General features: G+C 50.5%; 1 protein-coding gene across 1 annotated transcript in view; it reads right to left on the minus strand.

Annotated features, from left to right (window-relative positions):
• The window catches only part of dchs2 (dachsous cadherin-related 2), a 145,777-nt gene that overhangs the window by 40,079 nt on the left and 82,712 nt on the right, over positions 1–22,986 (minus strand). The window lies entirely within an intron of this gene.

Here is a 22,986-nt window from a genome sequence, read left to right on the forward strand (position 1 = left end):
GGATGGACAGGATAATACCACAGGCAGCAATAGAGAGATGGCAGAGACATTAAATAATTACTTTCTTTCAGTATTTACCAGGAGATAGAACAGGTAGAGATGACATCGGATGATGAGATTAGTAATGAGATAACTGCATTTAAAATAAAACGAGGAGATATCTATCTTTATCTATCTATCTATATATATAAAAGCGATACTTCTGTCTGTCCGTCCTTCTGTCTGTCTGTCCTGTCTCGTCTGTCATCACGTGTGCGTGTCTGTCTGGCTATGCGCTCGAAAGTTATAGAGCGTACCTACGCGTGCGTTACGGCGAAAAAAAGCTTACCTTTCCAAAACGGTCTTAAGCGTATTTACGTTTCGGCCGGACAAAAATAGCGCCCGCGGTATCGACAAACCGTCAACATTCCGCTCATTAGCATCTCATTATCCGCTCATTAGCGACAGAGTGACCTCGAGGTCGACCAATCGTACGCCGGGTTGCTGGCGCGTGCGGCCGGGCCCTCCTACGGTCGAGTGACGGGACGATTGACCAATCCTACGCTTTGGTGGACCTGACGGTCGACCAATCGGTGCGTGTGTGGGCGGGCCTTATCGTTCTGAACCGAGGTGAGTAGCCGCCATCTTGCTTCCATTCTTTTTCCTGCTTACTGCGTCTTTCTTTTCAAATATACATTTCCAGCAAAATAAAATTGCTTTCATTACATTGTTTTAAAAAAAACTTCATTCATTTGTAAATATTTTCTCTAACCTGAAGGTTCTTTTTTCCTACCTTTCCCCGTTTTTGTTAGGCCTGAAAGCCTGGGGCTTTCTTGCCAGCCAGACCCGAGCTAGGTAATTGTCCCCACGGCTTCTGCAAAGCTCCGCCCCCCCCCCCCCGGTGTCACGTTACCCGGGGCAATGGCGTCAGCCACGCGGGTCAGGGTGTGCGCGCAGCAGGAGCAGCTGAGACGCGGCGTTTCTCTCTGTTCCCCGCTCGGCTCGGGCGGGGGGGGGTGGGGCTCTCGGAGTGCGGATCTTGGCCGGGGCTTGGTGAGCGGGAAGGGTTACCCCGGCAACCGGGCCCGCCGGCCGTCCTCACAGCCGCAATCGGCGGTCTTGAAGCCAGCTCGGGGAGGGCCGGGCTCCGGAGGGCCGTGCTCGGAAGATCGGGCCTCCGGAGTTCGGTGCTTGGTGGGGGGGTTGGGGTTGGGGTTGGTTGGGGTGGGGGTTGGGGGGGGGGTGGGGTTGGTGGGGGGGTTGGGGGGTGGGGGTGGGGTGGTGGGTTGGGGTTGGGGGGGGCAACCTCGGGAGTTCGGGGGGGTGAGAGCCTCGGGGGGGCGGGGATCAGGGGGCTCGGGAGTTTGGGGTGGTGGTGGTGGGGGGCGAGCCTCGGGGATCAGGGGGCTCGGGGACTCTTCCCCCTTCCCTCCCCCTCCTCTCCCCTCCCCCTCCCTCCCCTCCCCGCTCCCTTCCCCCTCCCTCTTCCCCCCCCTCCCTCTCTTTCCCCCCCCTTCCCCCCAGTCGCTCTCTCTCTTCCCCCAGTCGCTCTCTCTCTTCCCCCCAGTCGCTCTCTCTCTCTCTCTTCCAACAACAACATGCCCTCGAAAAAGCCTCGGCACCGCCGGGCAGTCCAGCTAGTCTATCTATCTATATATATATAAAACGAGTCGATCTGTCTGTCCTTCTGTCTGTCTGTCTGTCCTCATGTGTGCGTCTGTCCGGCTATGCGCGCGAAAGTTACAGAGCGTACCTACGCGTGCGTTACCTCGAAAGAAAGCTTACCTTTCCGAACGCTGGTAAGCGTATTTACGTTTCGGCTGGACGAAAATCGCGCCGCGGTATCCGAAAAACCTTCAACATTTCCGCTCATTAGCATCTCATTATCCGCTCATTAGCGGACAGAGTGACCTCGAGGTCGACCAATCGTACGCCAGGTTGCTGGCGCGTGCGGCCGGGCCTCTCCTACGGTCGAGTGACGGGACGATTGACCAATCCTACGCTTTGGTGACCTGACGGTCGACCAATCGGTGCGTGTGTGGGGCGGGCCTTATCGTTCTGAACCGAGGTGAGTCGCCGCCATCTTGATTCCAAACTTTTCCTTTCTTTTTCCCGCTTTCTGCATCTTTAAAAAAAACGTTGCTTTTAAAACACATTTTGTTTTTAAAAAAAGTTAATTACTTTCTAAATCTTTTATCTAATCTCATTAATTTTCCTACCTTCCCCGTTTTTCCAGGTAGGCCTCGAAGCCTCAGCCTCTCCTCCGCACCCCACGCCCGAGCTAGGCACCTCCCGGCCCCAGTCAACAAGCGGCCCCCGATCGCCGCCATCTTTGTGAAGGCTGGAGGGGCGGGCCTCAGCCGAGCGCCGCTACCTCAGTAAAGGGTGTGAGCGCAGCAGGAGCAGCTGAGACGCGGCGTCTCTCTCTGTTCCCCGCTCGGCTCGGGCGGGGCTCTCGGGAGTGCTGATCTCGGGCGGGGCTTGGAGAGCGGGAAGGGGGTTACCCCGGCAACCGGGCCCGCCGGCCGTCTCTCAGCTGCAATCGGCGCTCTTCAAGCCAGCTCGGGAGGGCGGGGCCATGTCAGCGCGTGGGGGCGGCACGGAGCTCCGTGCAGCCATCGCCGGCGCTGGGCTCGGGTGCTTTGTGGCCTGCGGCCGAACAGCGGCTGCGGACCTCGAGCTGACCGGGGTGCTGGACTCGGCTGGGTCATGTCTTTGCGGGTGTTCGCCTCGGCCAACGGCATCAGAGTGACGGCTGAGGAACGCGTTCATCCAGGTGCCGAGGCCCGGGCCCCGGGGCGGAAAAGAGGGATTGGGAGCGGGGGATGAGGGCTCGGGCAGGGAGAGGGGGGAGGAGGGAGAGAGGGGGGAGGAAGGGGGTAGGGAGGTGGTGAGAGGGACGAGGAGGTAGGGAGGTGGTGAGAGGGAGGAGGAGGGGTAGGGAGATGGTAGGAGGGGGTAGGGAGGTGGTGAGAGGGAGGAGGAGGAGGAGGGGGAGAGAGAGGAGAGGAGGGGGAGAGGAGGAGGGGAGAGAGAGAGAGGGAGGAGAGGAGGGGAGGGAGAGAGGGAGGAGAGGAGGGGAGAGAGAGAGGGAGGAGAGGAGGGGAGAGAGAGAGGAGGAGAGGAGGGGAGAGAGAGAGGGAGGAGAGGGAGGGAGAGAGAGAGGGAGGAGAGGAGGGGAGAGAGGGTGGGGGGAGGGGAGAGAGAGGGGGTGGGGGAGGGAAGAGAGAGGGGGTCGGGGGGAGGGGAGTGAGGGGGGTGGGGGGAGGGGAGAGAGAGGGTGGGGGGAGGAGAGAGAGAGGGAGGGAAAGAGTGAAGGGGTGGGACAGGGAGGGAAAAGAGTGAGGGGGGTGGGACAGGGAGGGAGAGCTTACCTTCTTCCTTCCTTCGCAGGGGTCCATCAGGCCACCTTCCACTCCCCGGTTCGCTCTCTCCTCTTCCCCCATCGCTCTCTCTCTCCCTTCCCCCCCGTCACTCTCTCTCTTCCCCCCCAGTCGCTCTCTCTCTCTTCCCCCCCAAGTCGCTCATCTCTCTTCCCACGTCGCTCTCTCTCTTCCCCCCAGTGCTCTCTCTCTTCCCCCCCCAGTTCGCTCTCTCTCTTTCCCCCCCCAGTCTGCTCTCTCTCTTCCCCCCAGTCGCTCTCTCTCTTCCCCCCCAGTCGCTCTCTCTCTTCCCCCCCCCAGTCGCTCCTCTCTCTTCCCCCCCAGAGTCGCTCTCTCTCTTCCCCCCCAGTCGCTCGCTCTCTTCCCCCCCCAGTCGCTCTCTCTCTTCCCCCCAGTCGCTCTCTCTCTTCCCCCCCCAGTCGCTCTCTCTCTTCCCCCCCAGTCGCTCTCTCTCTTTCCCCCCCCAGTCGCTCTCTCTCTCTTCCCCCAGTCGCTCTCTCTCTTCCCCCCCCAGTCGCTCTCTCTCTTCCCCCCCAGTCGCTCTCTCTTCTTCCCCCCCCAGTCGCTCTCCTCTTCTCTTTCCCCCCCCAGACGCTCTCTCTCTCTCTTCCAACAACAACATGCCCTCGAAAAAGCCTCGGCACCGCCGGGGCACTCCACGTAGTATATATATATAAAAGGATATGTCTATGTCTGTCTCTCTGGCCGGCTATACAATCAAAAGTTATAGAGCGTACCTATACATATGTTATAATCAAAAGAAAGCTCATCATTAGGGGACTCTTGTAGGCGTATTTACTTTTGCTCGGACAAAAATTGTGCCAACGGTCGGACAAAAATTGTGCCGAAGGTATCCAAAAAACGTTCAAAATTCCTCTCATTATCCGCTCATTTGCATCGAGTGGGGGCGGGGTTCATTGTGTGTGCGGGCGGGCCATCCTACAGTTGAGTGAAGTGATGATTGACCAATCCTACAGTTCAGTGACCTGGCGGTTGACCAATCGGTGCGTGTGTGGGCGAGCCTTATCATTCTGAACCGAGGTGAGTCGCCGCCATGTTGATTCAAACTTTTCATTTCTTTTTCCTACTTTCTGTGTGTTTCTTTCAAATCTACATTTCAGCAAAAAAAAAGTTGCTTTTAAAACACAAATTGTTTTTAAAAAAAGTAATTTAATTTGTAAATCTTTTCTCTAACATCTAGAATTTTTCCTACCTTTCACCGTTTTTCCAGGCCTGTAAGCCTGGGCCTCTGTTGCCCAGCCACGCCCGAGCTAGGCACCTCCCGTCGGCTCGCGATCGCCGCCATCTTTGTGAAGGCTGGGGGGGGGCGGGCCTGAGTCGAGCGTCGCCGCCGCATCTTAGTAAAGGCAGGTGGGGCAGGAGTCAGCGCGCGCGACTTGAGTCAGGCCGGGCCTCATGCGGTAGGTTGCACGGCCGGCGTCTCTCTCTCTGCTCTTGAAGCCGCTCGGGTGGGGGGCGGGGCTCGGGAGATCGGGGTTCGGCAGATCGGGGCTGGGGGGGGGGGTGGGCGGAGCTCGTGAGATCGGGGCTCGGGAGATCGGGGGGGGGCGCGAGCCTCGGGAGATGGGGGGCGGGGCTCGGGAGATCGGGCCTTGGAGATCGGGCCTCGGGAGATCGGGCCTTGTGAGATCGGGCCTCGGGAGGGCGGGGGGCGGGGCTCGGGGACTCCCCCCAACCCCCCCCCACCCTCACTCCTTCCCCTTCCTCCCTCCTTCCCCCTTCACCCCCGGCGATCTTGGAGGGAGGTTTCTAGAGGGTCAACTCCAACAGCATGGCGACCAGACCCCTGTTCAGTGCAGGAGAAAATTCAATGACCTCACTCGGGTCGTTAGGGTGAGTGTTGGTTATGCAAACTTCTGATTCCCTCCATCTGCACCTAACTTTTAGGACCCTGTTGCCATGATGCCCCAATGGCCATCTGTCAGCAAGCACCCATGGCCCTTTCTGGGCACACACATGGACATTTCACTCAAGGCCACATGTAAGGGCCCTTGCACCATGGGGGGCATGAGATGATCTCTCAAGGCCACATGTAAGGGCCCTTGCACCATGGGGGGCATGAGATGATCTCTCAAGGCATCATGTAAGGGCCCTTGCACCATGGGGGGCATGAGATGATCTCTCAAGGCCTCATGTAAGGGCTCTTGCACCATGGGGGGCATGAGATGATCTCTCAAGGCATCATGTAAGGGCCCTTGCACCATGGGGGGCATGAGATGATCTCTCAAGGCCTCATGTAAGGGCTCTTGCACCATGGGGGGCATGAGATGATCTCTCAAGGCATCATGTAAGGGCCCTTGCACCATGGGGGGCATGAGATGATCTCTCAAGGCATCATGTAAGGGCCCTTGCACCATGGGGGGGCATGAGATGATCTCTCAAGGCCTCATGTAAGGGCTCTTGCACCATGGGGGGCATGAGATGATCTCTCAAGGCATCATGTTACAGAACTTCCCCTTCTTTCCTCTGCAGTCCAAGCTGGCGACGATGCGAAAGGAGCAGCGTCGAACCGGTGGCGGACCTCCACAAGTGGTCACTCTCACGGAGCTCGAGGAGAGAGTGCACCAGATTCTTGGAGGACGTCTGTCTGGTCCTGTTACCACTGCAGCCGCCGACCCCATTCTCAACAGCGAGGGTAAGGCTCTCACCTTTTGCAGCTGTCTCCTTCCACTTGGTCCCCCCACCAGCATGCTTCCTCAGTGTGCCGCAATCTGCCATGCCTTTCCGCCAACCTGTCCTTTTGCTAAAGCCACTCTTCCACCTCCCTGCTTTCAGATGATGCATCACCAACTGGGGCTCCACGCCCTGAAGCTGCCAGTGCCAGTGCCTCCGCAGGTGAGGATCAGGAGGAAGTCGGACTATCCGTTCCAATCTCAGGGGAGCATACACATGTACAGACTGGGGATAGTAGTTCCCTGGAGGGGAGGCGGGGGGGCTCTGAGGATCAGCCAGTTGCCGGAACAAGCGGCATGCAGCAACGCAAGGGGGGTAGGCAAGTTCGGCCACCGTCTCCCCGGAGGGCAAGGCAGGTAGTGATGACTGCTGCACAGAGTGCAGAGGAGGGGCGTCGCCTGGCTGAAATGAGCACCCAGGCCCGGCTCAGGCACACTGAGCTGATGGCTGCAGTGGGGAGGATGCCTCAGTCAATAGATACACTGGCAAAGAGTGTGTTGGACTTCGGGGCAACAATGGAAAGGACTCTCCAGGACTTCGGGGCAACAATGGAGAGGTCTGTCGAGGGCTTCGGGCCAACAATGGAGAGGACTGTCCAGGGCTTCGGGCCAACAATGGAGAGGTCTGTCCAGGGCTTTGGCCCAACAATGGAGAGGACTGTCCAGGGCTGCAAGGCCGCTATGGAAAGGACTGTTCAGGGCTTCGGACAATCCCTGGAAAGGTCTGTCCAGGGCTTGTCCGAGGCAGTGGAGCGGTCGGCACCGGCCTTGTCCGAAGCAATGGAAAGAACTGTCCAGAGCTTCTCCGAAGCACTGGCACCTGGCTCACAGGTCCTCACTGCTGCCACGCAGTCACTTGCCGGCCTCATCCACACCCAGATTGAGGCAACGCGAACTCTCACTGCAGCCACCCTATCTGCATCAGCTAGGATCACCCCGGGCCCTTCCAGTCCCATACAAGGCCAGGAATCAGTGGAGCATGCGATTGTGGCAGATGAGCCGAGCCGGTCCCCTCAGAGAGCCAGTGTGTCGTCCAACAATGGTGCAGGTGTCCTCTCTTGGCAGGTGACCATTCCACATGCCAGCGCTGGCACGTCTGCAGTGCAGCTGCCACCACCTGCAGGGCACACTGCTTCCAGCCATGCTCAGATCAAGCATCCTGCGTCCGCACCCTCCAAGCCCAGAGGTCAGCCAGGCTGTCCCTCAGGGGCTTCTGCGCTTCCAGACAGTCAGCAGGCATCCCCCAGCCTTCACCCCGCCACTGGGGTTCAATTACGTAGGAGCAGCAGGGACGGAAGGGGCCGAGTGCGAAAGAGAAGTCGTTCTCCATCAAGGGGCCAGCAGTAGAGGGAGGTGCGGAGACATTTCTTTGGCCTAAATCAAGGAGACCCTCACCTGTTGGAATTGTTGGAAATAGTTTGTTTAGTTTTGCGGCTTTGCCGAAGAGTTAACTGTTATTTTGTTAGCTATGGTTTCTGTTGACATGACGTTGTTTTGCTGTAATGAAAGACTTTTGTGACAATAAAGAGAAGTTTAAATGTGCTATGGTGTACGTGACTAATTACAGTGATGCTGGCCTTCAGAGGCTTTCAAACATCCAAAGTGCGCAGCAGTTAAGACACTCATCATTCAGCCAGAGGGGCCTCGATACGAGTCCTCATGAGCCTGTGACGGATGGCCCTTCCACTTTCAGGAGCCCTTCCATCTTCCTCCTCCTCCTCCTCCTCGTCCGCATGCTCCTCCTCCTCCTCCTCCTCCTCCGCCTGCTTCTCCAGGGTCAGAGGGAAGGTGATGAATTGACGCCTTCGCCTATAAAGGGCAGCTGTAACTTGCCGGATGCAGCAGTGGACTGCAACCTGAGAGCTATTCGCGATGTCCCCAACGGCTCACTGAAAGGATCCGTTGCCATAAAAATTGAGGCCAACAGTCAGTTTAGCGGCCACCGACAGAGAGGTCATGCACCGTAGACGCGGCTGCAGATCCTCAGCAAGCAGGTGGCACAGCTCAGTAACAATGTCCATCCCGAATCGGAGCCTTCGCACACACTGCTCCTCTGACATGTCAAGGTATGACACCTGCTGCCTAAAGACCCTCGCAGCATACCCTCGGATTGGCCGACCTCCATTGCCCCTCCTCCTTCTAGCCAATCCCGGCCCTCTCTCCCGCCGTCTCTCTGCCCCTTCATAGTGTTCGGCCATGAGGCCGTCGCCCTCCAAAGCATCTCCCATTCCGATGCCAGTTGGTCAAAAGGCTGTTAGGTCTAGTGCTCCAACTGCTTCGGACAGGTTTGAGGGTCCCAAGTACTCTAATGCTAAATTCCAAAAACTCTGCTCCACAGTAGCTCACCAACTCTCTCCACCAACGATCGCAATGAACAGGCCAAGTGGCTGAAGCTTCTGTACTAGAGCTGTCCCCTTTAAATAGCGCCCCCCGACTCCGAGAAGGGCCCGCTAATGCTCCTTCGAACTGTCACTAATAGCGCTAGGCGTAAAGGCTCCGGGCGCCACCCAATATCCGCTCAGGCGCCCCTAAAAGGCGTTGCACAATGAAATGACGTCATGATCTGCTTGCACTCGCGGGCGCGCGCAAACACTTAGCGCAGGCGTTAAATGTATAGTCAATATGGGAGTTGTCGCTACCTTCATTGCGCCCGCCCCAACATTAGGTAACGCCCCAATTCTCGGTCTCTTTAGGCGCTAACCGCTGGCGCAAACAACCAAATTTCTAGGCCAAAGTCTTGCTTGACCAACCTAATTGAATTTTTTGAAGAGGTAACAGAGAGAGTAGACCGAAGATGTAATTTATCTAGAGTTTCAAAAGGCCTTCGATAAGGTACCACATAATAGACTAATAAGGTCAGGGAATGCAGAGTCAGAGGACAAGTAGCAGAATGGATAGCTAGCTGGCTTCAAGACAGAAAGCAGAGAGTAGGGGTAAAAGGAGAGTGGCAGAAGGTGGGTAGTAATGTTCCACAAGGATCAGTGCTGGGACCACTGTTTAAAATATATATTAATGATTTAGACTTTGGAATCAAAAACGAATTTCTAAATTTGTGGACGACACCAAATTTGGGGGGGGCGGGGGGGGATAGTCAATACTGAGGAGGACTGCAACAAATTACAAGGCGGCATTAATAAATTTACAGAATGTGCATATAACTGGCAAATGAAATTCAACACAGATAAATGTGAGGTCTTACATTTTGGTAAGAAGAATAGGGAGGTCACTTATTACTTGGAAAATAAGAATCTAAATGGGAAGAAGAGCAAAGAAATCTCGGAGTTCAAATAGACAAATCACTAAAAGTAGCAACACAGGTTAACAAGGCCATAAAAAAGCAAACTAGACACTAGGGTTTATTTCTAGAGGGATGGAATTGAAAAGTAGTGAAGTTATGCTAAACTTGTATCGAACCTTGGTTAGACCACAATAACAACAGAAAATGCTGGAAATACTCAGCAGGTCAAACAGCATCCATGGAGAGAGAAACAGAGTTAACGTTTCCGGTCTGGGACCCTTCATCAGAACTGGAAAAAGCTGGAGATGTAAGCAGGTGCAGAGACGTGGGGGGGGGTTTAGGAGGGGAGGAAGGAATTGAAAGAACATATTGTGCTTATGTAAGAGGCAGGAAAGATAAAATGTTGCAAATGGGAATGGCAAAATCATACAGCATGAAAAATGGGGGCAGGGATTATTATCTGAAATTGTTGAACTCGATGTTGAGTCCGGGCTTTCTTTACAGAGGCTGGTGTCGGGAGCAGTGAGACCGGAGACCCAGTGAGTATTTTAAACTCACTTTCGTGGGCTTTCTTACCAATCTTGCAGAATGGCGGCGGCGTTCCAGAGCCACGTCACGATTCAAAATGTGACGCGGGCAGGAGGAAGCAGCTGATTGGGTGAGTATGGCCAGGGAGTATTTATACTACTCTATAGTTTGACAGTTAAGGTTCATAGTTTATAAAGTTTAGACGGTCTTAATTTTTTTGTGGTTATAGTTTCCAGTGCTAGTAACCAAGGGCCCTTGAGTATATCATTTAATTGTAGTGTAATTGGTGGTATTGATTTGATTTAAGTTAATTTAAATTAATTGAAGGGTAAGTCATGGCAGGACAGCTCGGTGCCATGGTATGCTCCTCCTGCACTATGTGGGAAATCAGGGACACTTCCTGTGTCTCTGACGACCATGTGTGCGGGAAGTGTATCCAGCTGCAGCTACTGGCAGACCGCATTGCGGCGATGCTGAGGACGTCGTGGATAGCACGTTTAGGGAGTTGGTCACACCGCAGGTAAAGACTGCACAGGCAGGAAGGGAATGGGCGACTGTCAGGCAGAGTAGTAGGCGCAGGCAGGTAGTGCAGGGGTCCCCTATGGCCATCCCCCTCTCAAACAGATATACCGCTTTGGATATTGTTGGGGGGGGTGGCTTATCGGGGGGAGCCAGCAGCACCCAACTTCCTGGCACTGTGGGTGGTTCTGCTGCACAGGACGGGAGGAAAAAGAGTGGGAGAGCTATAGTAATAGGGGATTCTATTTTAAGGGGAATAGATAGGCATTTCTGCGGCAGCAAACGAGACTCCAGGATGGTATGTTGCCTCCCTGGTGCAAGGGTCAAGGATGTCTTGGATCGGCTGCAGAGCATTCTGGAGGGGGAGGGTGAGCAGCCAGTTGTCGTGGTGCATATAGGTACCAACGATATAGGTAAAAACCGGGACGAGGTCCTAAAAGCTGAATATAGGGAGTTAGGAGGTAAATTAAAAAATAGGACCTCAAAGGTAGTAATCTCAGGATTGCTACCAGTGCCACGTGCTAGTCAGAGTAGAAATTGTGGTGTATGTGCCTTTAAGAGCCCCCTGTGTACTGTAATGCCGGTAATGGCCACTCGGGCTATATAAGCTTGTATATTGTCTTGTATCTGTTAGTTCACCTCCAGACTTTGTTCAGTAAACACCTGTGAAACCTACTCCTGCCTTCCGTGTCTCTATTAACACACGGATACAACAGTGGCGACGAATTGGAAACGGACTTACCTGCAATTTGGCAGCACCTCAAGGACATCGATTCCTCAGACGTCCAAAGTCGAAGAAAAGCAAGAAAAAAAAAAAAAAACCTGCAGTTTCACCAGCTAGCCGAGCTGGTGGCAGGTACTGCAATAATCCTTCCTGGGCGGCGGGCTGGGGCTCCATCGGCTGGCTCTGCAGCGAGGCCAAGCAGCAAAGGCGGAGGCAAGCAGAAACAGACGGGGGGGAGCACTCGGGAGACGGCCGGCGCTGCAAAGCAGGTCGGCGTTCGGACCTAGCAGAGGGGGGGAAAAGTCCCAGAGAGTCCAGCGGGAACAAGTCACCACTAGTAAAAAAAAAAAATTTAAAAATTTAAAAAAAACGCGGAAAACAGCGTTGTCAGCAGCAGCAGCGGCGGGGAAGCGCCATATCTTTTCTGCAGGAAAGAAAGAAAAGCGCGGGAAGCGCCATTTTTTTTCCAGGATGCCTAAAGCTGGCAATATTGATGCTTTTGATAACGATATAGAGGATTGGACCACATATGTGGAAAGAGTGGAGAAATGTTGCACAGCGAATGAAATAAAAGATGATAAAAAGGCATCGGTACTTCTAAATCTAATGGGAGCAAGGACATACGGGCTGTTACGAAACTTAATCACTCCAGCCAAACCGATGGACAAGAATTTTAAGGAGATTGTTGATACCCTACACTGCCAATTCGGGACAGGACTGGCAGATTCTCTACGAGACAAATTCGTCTGCGGTCTCCTAAGTGAAGGAACACAAAAAAAGCTACTTTCTGAGAACGATTTGACACTGGACAAGGCTTTCAGTGTGGCTGTATCATACGAAGCAGCAGCAAGAGGAGCTGCAAAGATACAGTAAAAGCCACAGGACTTCGGCACCCATGAAATGACACGGGGTTTCGAGAGATGTTATCGCTGCGGCAGATCCACCCATGACCAGAGGGACTGCTGGTTCAAGGACAAAGCATGCAGGCAATGCGGAAAGATGGGACACATTACACGTGTATGCCGATCTGGAAACAAAAAATCCACTGACAGAAAAAAAATCAATAAAGAAAAGTACAGAAAGGTACAAATGATGACGACAGTAGCTCCGAAGACCAGAAGAGCGATAGCGACTCCGGAAACAAGAGACTAAGCTGTCTCAAATTACATAATGTAATTGACAAAGAAGATTACCAGACCATTTGGGTTACCCTCACGATAGCGGGGTCCCCAGTTAAAATGGAGCTAGATACAGGATCAGCTCTGACCGTCATAAGTAGATGGGATTACGAGCGGCTATTTCCGCATATACCTTTGAAAGACACATCCATTATCTTGAAAACATATACGGGGCAGAAAGTATACCCCAAAGGGAAAATAAAGGTGCCTGTTGTATACAACGGCAAGGAAATACAGAAGTTGTATTTATATGTTCTGCAAGATGGTGGTCCACCGCTGTTGGGACGTGAATGGATCAGGAAGATACGTTTGGACTGGCACTCCATTCAGGCACTGACGGTGACCAGTAAGAAAAAAAATGATGATGACATCACACCTGAACGATTAAAAGACATCTTGGCCAACGCCAAAGAAGTGTTCCAACAGGAACTAGGAACCTTGAAAGGCGTCACCGCCTCAATAAAGGTGGAAGATGCGGCAATTCCCAAGTTTTTTAAGGCAAGGCCGGTGCCATACGCAATTCGTCCAGCAGTCGAGGCAGAGCTGGAGAATTTGGAAAAGACAGGCGTGTTATCCAAGATAGACTGGAGCGAGTGGGCAACACCCATCGTCCCGGTCATGAAGAAAACGTTAAATAATGATAAATCTGAAGAACAGAGAAAAATTCGCATCTGTGGGGACTTCAAGGTGACTGTAAACCCAGTCCTTCACACGGTACAGTATCCTCTTCTGAGGATAGAAGATATTTTCGCCTCACTATCCGGAGGGAAACGTTTCACAAAAATTGACTTGGCACAGGCATATCTACAGATGGAGGTTGAGGAGGCCTCTAAAAAGTATCTCACAATAAACACACACAAAGGCCTGTACCAGTACAATCGACTGGTTTTCGGAATAGCATCAGCTCCAGCTATCTGGCAAAGAGCTATGGAACAAGTCCTGCAAGGGATTCCTGGGACTCAATGCTACCTAGACGACATCCTTGTAACAGGAGAAAACGACAACGAACACCGTGCCAATTTGGAGAAGGTACTCACTAGGCTGAGAGAACGGGGCCTACGAGCAAACCGCCTCAAGTGCGAATTTTTCCAGAAACAAATATCATATTGTGGCCACATAATTAATGAAGAAGGGTTGCATAAGTCCCCTGAGAAAATTGAAGCGGTCATAAAAGCACCAGCACCTGAAAATGTCTCACAATTAAGGTCGTTCCTGGGATTGATAAATTACTACCATAAATTTTTACCGAACTTGTCAACTGTTCTGCACCCTCTTAACGAACTGCTACAAACGGGAGTAATTTGGGAATGGAGCGAGGACTGTAAACGTGCCTTCCATAAATGTAAAGGCATGATCACGTCCAAGGAAGTTTTGGCTCATTACAACCCATCACTGCCAATCAGACTGGCGTGCGATGCATCCCCTTACGGCGTAGGAGCGGTATTATCACATAGATTCCCTGATGGCTCAGAACGGCCGATAGCTTTTGCGTCACGCTCATTGAACTCAGCTGAGCGTAACTATGCCCAGATCGACAGGGAAGCACTCAGCCTGGTATGGGGAGTGAAGAAATTCAACCATTACCTACACGGACAAAAATTTACCTTGTTGACTGACCATCAACCCCTCGTCTCCATATTCAACCCTAAAAAGGGTGTTCCCATTATGATAGCGCAAAGGCTACAGAGGTGGTCCCTTTTCCTAGGGGCACACCAATATGACATAGAATACAAAGGATCAAAACAGCATGGGAATGCTGACGGTTTATCGCGCCTACCATTGCCAACGGTAGAAGAGGCACCTACAGTTGACCCAGTGGAGATGTTCCACTCAACCATAGTGGAATGTCTACCAGTAACAAATTCTGCCATTGAAAAGGAAACGAGAAATGACCCGACTCTCTCACGAGTCTACGATTTAACGGTGAAGGGATGGCCAGCACATGGCGAACCACTGTTGCCAGCATTCTCGCAAAGAAGAGAACAGCTGTCAGTGTGCCGAGGAACCTTGATGTGTGGATCCAGAGTGGTGATTCCACCCAAACTCCAGGATAAAGTGCTAAAGGAGCTTCACGAGGGGCATCTGGGTGGAGTGAAAATGAAGAACCTAGCCAGAGCGTTTGTGTGGTGGCCAGGTATCGATGGAGACATCGAAGAAATGACCAAGAGCTGCCTAGGATGCCAAAAGGTCCAAAACGCCCCACCACAAGCCCCTCTACATCCATGGGAGTGGCCCTCATCTCCATGGCAAAGGGTACACATCGACTTTGCTGGTCCATTTATGAACTCAATGTTCTTAATCGCGGTTGATGCACACTCCAAGTGGCCGGAGGTAATAAAGATGTCCTCCACCACCACGGAAAAAACCATCACAGTATTAAGGACCATATTTGCCAGGAATGGGCTGCCTGAACAGATCTGTTCTGATAATGGACCGCAATTTGTGTCCGAAGAATTCAGGAAGTTCTTAAAAAACAATGGGGTTAAGCACTACACGTCCGCCCCATACCATCCCGCCACCAATAGATTGGCTGAAAGGTTTGTCCAGACCTTCAAGAAGGCCATAAAGGCCATGGGTAATGAAGACATAAAACTTCAGCATAAGGTAGATAACTTCTTGTTTGCATACAGGAATGCAACACGTGGTTACAAACCAAACTCCCGCCATGATGTTCTTCAATAGAAACCTAAGATGCCGGCTGGATTTGATCAAGCCGAACATCAGAAGGGACGTAGAGAACCGGCAATTTCAAGGCATGAATGAAAGGCCAACTAGAACCTTCCAGATAGGTCAACAAGTTTTGGCCCGGGACTACCGTACCAAGAAATGGCAGCCTGGAACTATTTGTACACGACTAGGATCGCTGATGTATACCGTGGACATTGGAGAAAGCATAATAAGGCGCCATGCTGACCAGATCATAGAGTCATCCGAAAAGGGACAACCTACACCACAACTCTATACGCCTAATGATGAAGTAGAGATACCCATAGTATCTACCTCCGATCCGGTGACACTGGAACCAGATGAACCCGACACTGGCATTCAAGCCGAATCAGCCTTGCCAAAAGAACCTACTACACCACCAGAAACTACTACACCACCGAGGCGTTATCCAGACCGAGTCAGGAAGCCTCCAGAAAGACTGACTTATAATTGATTAACTGCAGCAATGTGTAGATTATTGTTCTTGTAACATGTTAATTAATGATTACTTAAAATATTATGTACTGGTTGTCTAAAAGGGGAGGAATTGTGGTGTATGTGACTTTAAGAGCCCCCTGTGTACTGTAATGCCGGTAATGGCCACTCGGGCTATATAAGCCTGTATATTGTCTTGTATCTGTTAGTTCAACTCCAGACTTTGTTCAGCAAACACCTGTGAAACCTACTCCTGCCTTCCGTGTCTCTATTAACACACGGATACAACAGAAATAGAAGGATATTTCAGATGAATACGTGGCTAGAGGAATGGTGCAAGGGGGAGGGATTCAAATTCCTGGGACATTTGAACGGGGTCTGGGGGAGGTGGGACCAGTACAAAACGGACGGTTTGCACCTGGGCAGGACCGGGACCGATGTCCTAGGGGGAGTGTTTGCTAGTGCTGTTGGGGAGGGTTTAAACTAAAATGGCAGGGCATTGGGAACCTGTGCAGGGAGACAGAGAAATGGGAAACAAGGATAGAAGCAAAAGACAGGAAGGAGAAAAGCAAAAGTGGCAGTCAGAGAAATCAAGGGTTTAAATCAAACATGGCCACAGTAAATAATCGTTCTAAAAGGTCTAAGAGTGTTAAAAAACAAGCCTGAAGGCTTTGTGTCTTAATGCGAGGAGCATTCATAATAAGGTGGATGAATTAGCTGCACAAATAGATGTAAATGGATATGATATGATTGGGATTACGGAAACATGGCTCCAGGGTGACCAATTTGGGAACTCAACATCCAGGGGTATTCAATACTCAGGAAAGACAGGCAAAAAGGAAAAGGAGCTGGGGTAGCATTGCTGGTTAAAGAGATTAACACAATAGTAAGGAAGAATATTAGCTCTGATGATGTGGAATCTGTATGGGTAGAGCTGAGAAATACCAAGGGGCAGAAAACGTTAGTGGGAGTTGTATACAGACCCCCAAACAGTAATGTGGAGGTTGGGGATGGCATTAAACAGGAAATTAGAGACGCATGCAATAAGGGCACAGCAGTTATCATGGGTGACTTTAATCTACATATAGATTGGACTAACCAAATTAGTAACAATACTGTGGAGGAGGAATTCCTGGAGTGTATACAGGATGGTTTCCTGGACCAATATGTCGAGGAGCCAACTAGAGATCAGGCCATCTTAGACTGGGTATTATGTAATGAGAAAGGATTAATTAGCAATCTTTTTGTGCGAGGCCCCTTGGGGCGGAGCGATCATAATATGATCAAATTCTTCATTAAGATGGAGAGTGAAGTATTTGACTCAGAGACTAGGGTCCTGAATTTAAATAAAGGAAACTACGATGGTATGAGGCGCGAGTTGGGTAGGATGGATTGGGGAACGTTACTTAAAGGGTTGATGGTGGATAGGCAATGGCAAATGTTTAAAGATCGCATGGATGAACTACAGAATTTGTTCATCCCTGTTTGGCATAAAAATAAAACAAAAAAGGTGACAAGGGAAATTAGGGATAGCATAAGATCCAAGGAGAGGACATATAAATTGGCCAGAAAAATCAGCAAACCTGAGGATTGGGAGCAGTTTAGGATTCAGCAAAGGAGGACAAAGGGATTCATTAAGAGGGGGGAAATAGAGTATGACAGTAAGCTTGCAGGGAACATAAAAACTGACTGTATAAGCTTCTATAGATATGTGAAGAGCAAAAGATTGGTGAAGTCAAGCGTAGGTCCCTTGCAGTCAGAATCAGGGGAATTTATAATGGGGAACAAAGAAATGGCAGACCAAATAAATACATACTTTGGTTCTGTCTTCACAAAGGAGGCCACAAATAACCTCCCAGAGATGTCAGGGAACATAGGGTCTAATGAGAGGGAGGAACTGAATGAAATCAGTATTTGTAGGGAAATGGCGTTCAGGAAATTGACGGGATTGAAGGCCGATAAATCCCCAAGGCCTGATAATCTACATCCTAGGATACTTAAGGAAGTGGCGCTAGAAATAGTAGATGCATTGCTGGTCATCTTCCAAAATTCTATAGATTCTGGAACAGTTCCCATGGATTGGAGGGTAGCTAATGTTACCCCACTATTCAAAAAAGGTGGTAGAGAGAAAACGGGGAATTATAGACCGGTAAGCCTGACATCGGTAGTGGGGAAAATGCTAGAGTCCATTATTATAAAAGATGTAATAGCAGAGCACTAGTAAACAATGACAGCATCGGACAAAGTCAACATGGATTTACAAAAGGTAAATCGTGCATGACTAATCTACTGGAATTTTTTGAGGATGTAACTGGTAGAATAGATAAGGGAGAACCAGCGGTGTATTTGGACTTTCAGAAGGCTTTTGATAAGGTCCCACATAAGAGATTAGCGTGTAAAGTTAAAGCACATGGGATTGGGGGCAAAGTACTGACTTGGATAGAGAACTGGCTGGCAGACAGGAAGCAAAGAGTTGGAATAAACGGCTCTTTTCCGAGTGGCAGGCAGTGACTAGTGGGGTACTGCAGGGATCGGTGCTAGGACCCCAGCTATTCACAATATATATTAATGATCTAGACGAGGGAACTAGATGTAATATCTCCAAGTTTGCAGACGACACAAAGCTGGGTGGGCGTGTGTGCTGTGAGGAGGATGCCGAGAAACTCCAGTATGATTTGGACAGGTTGGGTGATTGGGCAGATGCATGGCAGATGCAGTATAATGTGGATAAATGCGAGGTTATCCACTTTGGTGGCAAAAACAGGAAGGCAGATTATTATCTGAATGGCAACAGATTGGGAGAAGGGGAAGTGCAACGAGACCTGGGTGTCCTTGTGCACCAGTCGCTGAAGGTAGGCATGCAGGTGCAGCAGGCAGTTAAGAAGGCAAATGGTATGTTGGCCTTCGTAGCGAGAGGATTTGAGTACAGGAACAAGGATGTCTTGCTGCAGTTGTACAGGGCCTTGGTGAGACCACACCTTGAGTATTGTGTGCAGTTTTGGTCACCTTATCTGAGGAAGGATGTTCTTGCCATGGAGGGAGTGCAGCGAAGATTCACCAGACTGATACCTGGGATGGCAGGAATGACGTATGAGGAGAGATTAGGTCGATTGGGCTTATACTCACTGGAGTTTAGAAGAATGAGGGGGGATCTCATTGAAACTTATAAAATTCTAACAGGACTAGACAGACTAGATGCAGGAAGGATGTTCCCGATGGCAGGGGAGTCCAGAACCAGGGGTCACAAACTAAAGATAAGGGGTAAGCCATTTAGGACAGAGATGAGGAGAAATTTCTTCAACCAGAGAGTGGTGAACCTGTGGAATTCTCTACCACAAAAGGCAGTTGAGGCCAATTCATTAAATATAATTCAAGAAGGAGTTCGATATATTTCTTAAGGCTAAAGGGATCAAGGGATATGGGGAGAAGGCAGGGACAGGGTACTGAGTTTGGATGATCAGCCATGATCTCATTGAATGGCAGAGCAGGCTCGAGGGGCCGAATGGCCTACTCCTGCTCCTATCTTCTATGTTTCTATGGAAGGCTGTAAAGTGCCTAATCGAAAGATGAACTGCTGTTCCTCGAGCTTACGCTGCGCTTCATTGGAACAATGTAATAGGCCGAGGACAGAGAGATCAGAGTGGGAGTGAAGCTGAGAACTAAAATAACAGGCGACCTGAAGCTCAGGGTCACCCTTACGGACTGAATGGAGGTGTTCCACAAAGCGGTTGCCCAATCTGCATTTGGTCTCCCCAATGTAGAGGAGACCGCATCGTGAGCAGCGAATACAGTATATTAAATTGCAAGAAGTACTAGTAAATGGCTGTTTCACCCGGAAGGGATGTTTGGGGCCCTGGACAGTGGGAAGGGAGGAGGTAAAAGGACATGTGTTGCATCTCCTGCGCTTGCACAGGAAAGTGCCAGGCGAAGGAGAAGGGCTGCTAGGAGTGATTGAGGAGTGGACCAGGGTGTCGCGGAGGGTTAGACCATACTTGGATTACTGCGTACAATTCTGGTCGCCATATATAGAGGCACTGGAGAGGGTGCAAAGAAGATTTACAAGGATGATACCAGAAATGCGAGGGTACACCTATCAGGAAAGGATGAACAGGCTGGGTCTCTTTTCTCTTGAAAAGGGAAAGCTGAGGGGTCACCTAATACTGGTCTTTAAAATCATGAAAGGTTTTGATGGAGTAGACACAGAGAGAGTGTTTCCACTTGTGGGGAAGAGCAAAACTAGAGGCCATCAATATAAGATAGTCACCAAGAAATTAAATAGGGAATTCAGAAGAAACTTCTTTACCCAGACAGTGGCGAGAATGTGGAATTTGCTACCACAGGGAGTGGTTGAAGCGAATAGTGTAGATGCATTTAAGGGGCGGTTAGATAAGCATATGAGGGAGAAGGGAATAGAGGGTTATGCTGATAGAGTTAGATGAGGAAAAATGGGAGGAGGCTCGAGTGGAGCATGGACTGGTTGGGCCGAATGGCCTGTTTCTGTGCTGTATATCCTATGTAATCCTATGTATATGTGACTCCAGACCCACAGCAATGTGGTTGACTCTTAACTGCCCTCTGAAATGGCCTAGCAAGCCACTCAGTTTTATCAAACTGCTACGTAAAACTACAAGAATAATAAAACCGCATCGACCTAGGCACCGGACATGGACAAGGAAACTGCCTGCTGATTATCAACTATTACCTTCCCTCATGTGATGAATCAGTACTCCTCCATGCTGAACACCACTTGGAAGAAGCACAGGATGTACTCTTGGGGATTTGAACGTCCATCACCAAGAGTGGCTCGGTAGCACTACTACTGACCGAGCTGGCTGAGTCCTGAAGGACACAGCTGCCAGACTGGGCCTGTAGCAGGTGTGAAAGAACCAACACAAGGGAAAAACCTATTTGACCTCATCCTCATCAATCTACCTGTCGCAGATGCATCTATCCATGAGAGTATTGGTAGGAGTGACCACCGCACAGTCCTTGTGGAGACGAAATTCCGTTTTCAAACTGAGAACACTCTCCTGGGTGGCACTACCACTGTGCTAAACGGGATAGACTCAGAACAGATTTAGCAGCTGAAAACTGGGCATACATGAGGCGCTGTGGGCCATCAGCAGCAGAACTGTATGTCACTACAATCTGGCCCTGCATATCCTTCACTCTACCATTACCATCAAGCCAGGTGACAAACCCTGGTTCAATGAGGAGTGTAGAAGAGCATGCCAGGAGCAGCACCAAGCATACATAAAAATGAGGTGCCAACACAGGACTACATGCATGCTAAACAGTGGAAGCAGCATGCTACAGACAGATCCCACAACCAACGGATCAGATCAAAGATCTTCAGTTGTGAGTAGTGGACAATTAAACAACTAACGGGAGGAGGAGGCTCCCGAACATCCCCATCTTCAATGATGGTGGAGTCCAGCACGTGTGCAATTGACAAGGCTGAAGCATTTGCAACCATCTCCAGCCAGAAGTGCCGAGTGGATGATCCATCTCCACCTCCTCCTGAGGTCCCCAACATCACAGAATCCAGTCTTCAGCCAATTTGATTCACCACGTGATATCAAGATAATGCCTGAGTGCACTGGATACAGCAAAGGTTATGGGCCCCGTAAACATTTCCGGCTGTAGTGCTGAAGACTTGTGCTCCAGAACTAGACGCACCTCTAGCCAAGCTGTTCCAGTACAGCTACAATACTGGCATTTATCCGACAAAGTGGAAAATCGCCCAGGTATGTCCTGTCTACAGAAAGCAAGAGAAATCCAATCCAGCCAATTACAGCTCCATCAGTCTACTCTCAATCATCAGCAAAGTGATGGAAGGTGTCGTCGACAGTGCTATCAAGCGGCACTTACTCACTAATAACCTGCTCACTGATGCCCAGTTTGGATTCCTCCAGGACCACTCGGCTCCAGGCCCCATTACAACCTTGGTCCAAACATGGACAAAAGAGCTGAATTCCAGAGGTAAGGCGAGAGTGACTGCCCTTTACATCAAGGCAGCATTTGACCGAGTGTAGCATCAAGGATCCCTAGTAAAACTGAAGTCAATGGGAATCAGGGGGAAAACTCGCCTCTGGCTGGAGTCATACCTAGCACAAAGGAAGATGGTTGTGGTGTTGGAGGCCAATCATCTCAGCCTCAGGACATCGCTGCAGGAGTTCCTCAGGGCAGTGTCCTAGGCCGAACCATCTTCAGCTGCTTCATCAATGACCTTCCCTCCATCATAAGGTCAGAAGTGGGGATGTTCGCTGATGACTGCAGAGTGTTCAGTTCCATTTGCAATTTCTCAGATAATGAAGCAGTCAGTGACCGCATGCAGCAAGACCTGGACAACATTCAGGCTTGGGCTGATAAATGGCAAGTAACATTCGTGCCACACAAGTGCCAGGCAATGACCATCTCCAACAAACGAGCGTCTCACCACCTCCCCTTGACATTCAATGGGATTACCATTGCCGAATCCCTCACCATCAACATCCTGGGGGTCACCAATGACCAGAAACTAAACTGGACCAGCCACATAAATACTGTGGTAACAAGAGCAGGTCAGAGGCTAGGTATTCTGCGACGAGTGTCTCACCTCCTGACTCCCCAAAGCTCTTCTACCATCCACGAGGCACAAGTCAGCAGTGTGATGGAATACTCTCTACTTGCCTGAATGAGTGCAGATCAAACAACACTCGAGAAGCTCGACACCATCCAGGACAAAGCAGCCCACTTGATTGGCACCCCCTCCACCACTGGCGCACCATGGCTGCAGTGTGTACCAGCTACAAGATGCATAGCAACAATTCGCCAAGGCTTTTTCAACAGCATCTCCCAAACCAGCAACCTCTACCACCTAGAAAGACAAGGGCAGCAGGCGCATGGGAACACCACCACCTGCAAGTTCCCCTCCAAGTCACACACTATCCTGACTTGGAAATATATTGCCGTTCCTTCATCATTGCTGGGTCAAAATCCTGGAACTCCCTACCCAACAGCACTGAGGGTGTACCTTCACTGCTCGGACTGCAGCGGTTCAAGAAGGCAGCTCACCACCAGCTTCTCAAGGACAATTAGGGATGGGTAATAAATGCTGGCATTGCTAGTGACGCCCACATCCCATGAATGAATTTTTAAAAAAAACAAGAGCGGTCAGAATATGGAACTCGCTATAACAAGGAGTAGTTGAGGGAACTAGCATAGATGCATTTAAGGGGAAGCGAGATAAATACGTGAGGGAGAAAGGAATAGAAGGATATGTTGATGGAGTTGGGTGAAATAGGGTGGGAGGTGGCTCGTGTGGACCATACACACCAGCATGGACCCGATGAGCCAAGTGGCCTGTTTCTGTGCTGTAATAATTACTATGTAATGATAGTGGTAGCTTTTTTTTTAGCCTGTCTGGATATTTGAGCCAATCAACATGGTTATCAGAACAGATTTAAGCCAATAATTATAGTGATGATGGATGATTTTTGATGTGCACATTCAAGGGGCAATTTTCACCTTCACCGTTTGGGTGTTAAATTGCTGAACTAGATCACCTCACCTATCCATTATAGAACCCACCCAATTTTCATTTCCATTTACCTTCCAAGCA

Source organism: Somniosus microcephalus, chromosome 2 (assembly GCF_052327205.1).
Source record: "Somniosus microcephalus isolate GS21.2 chromosome 2, FLI_Smic_1.0, whole genome shotgun sequence".
NCBI lineage: Eukaryota > Metazoa > Chordata > Chondrichthyes > Squaliformes > Somniosidae > Somniosus > Somniosus microcephalus.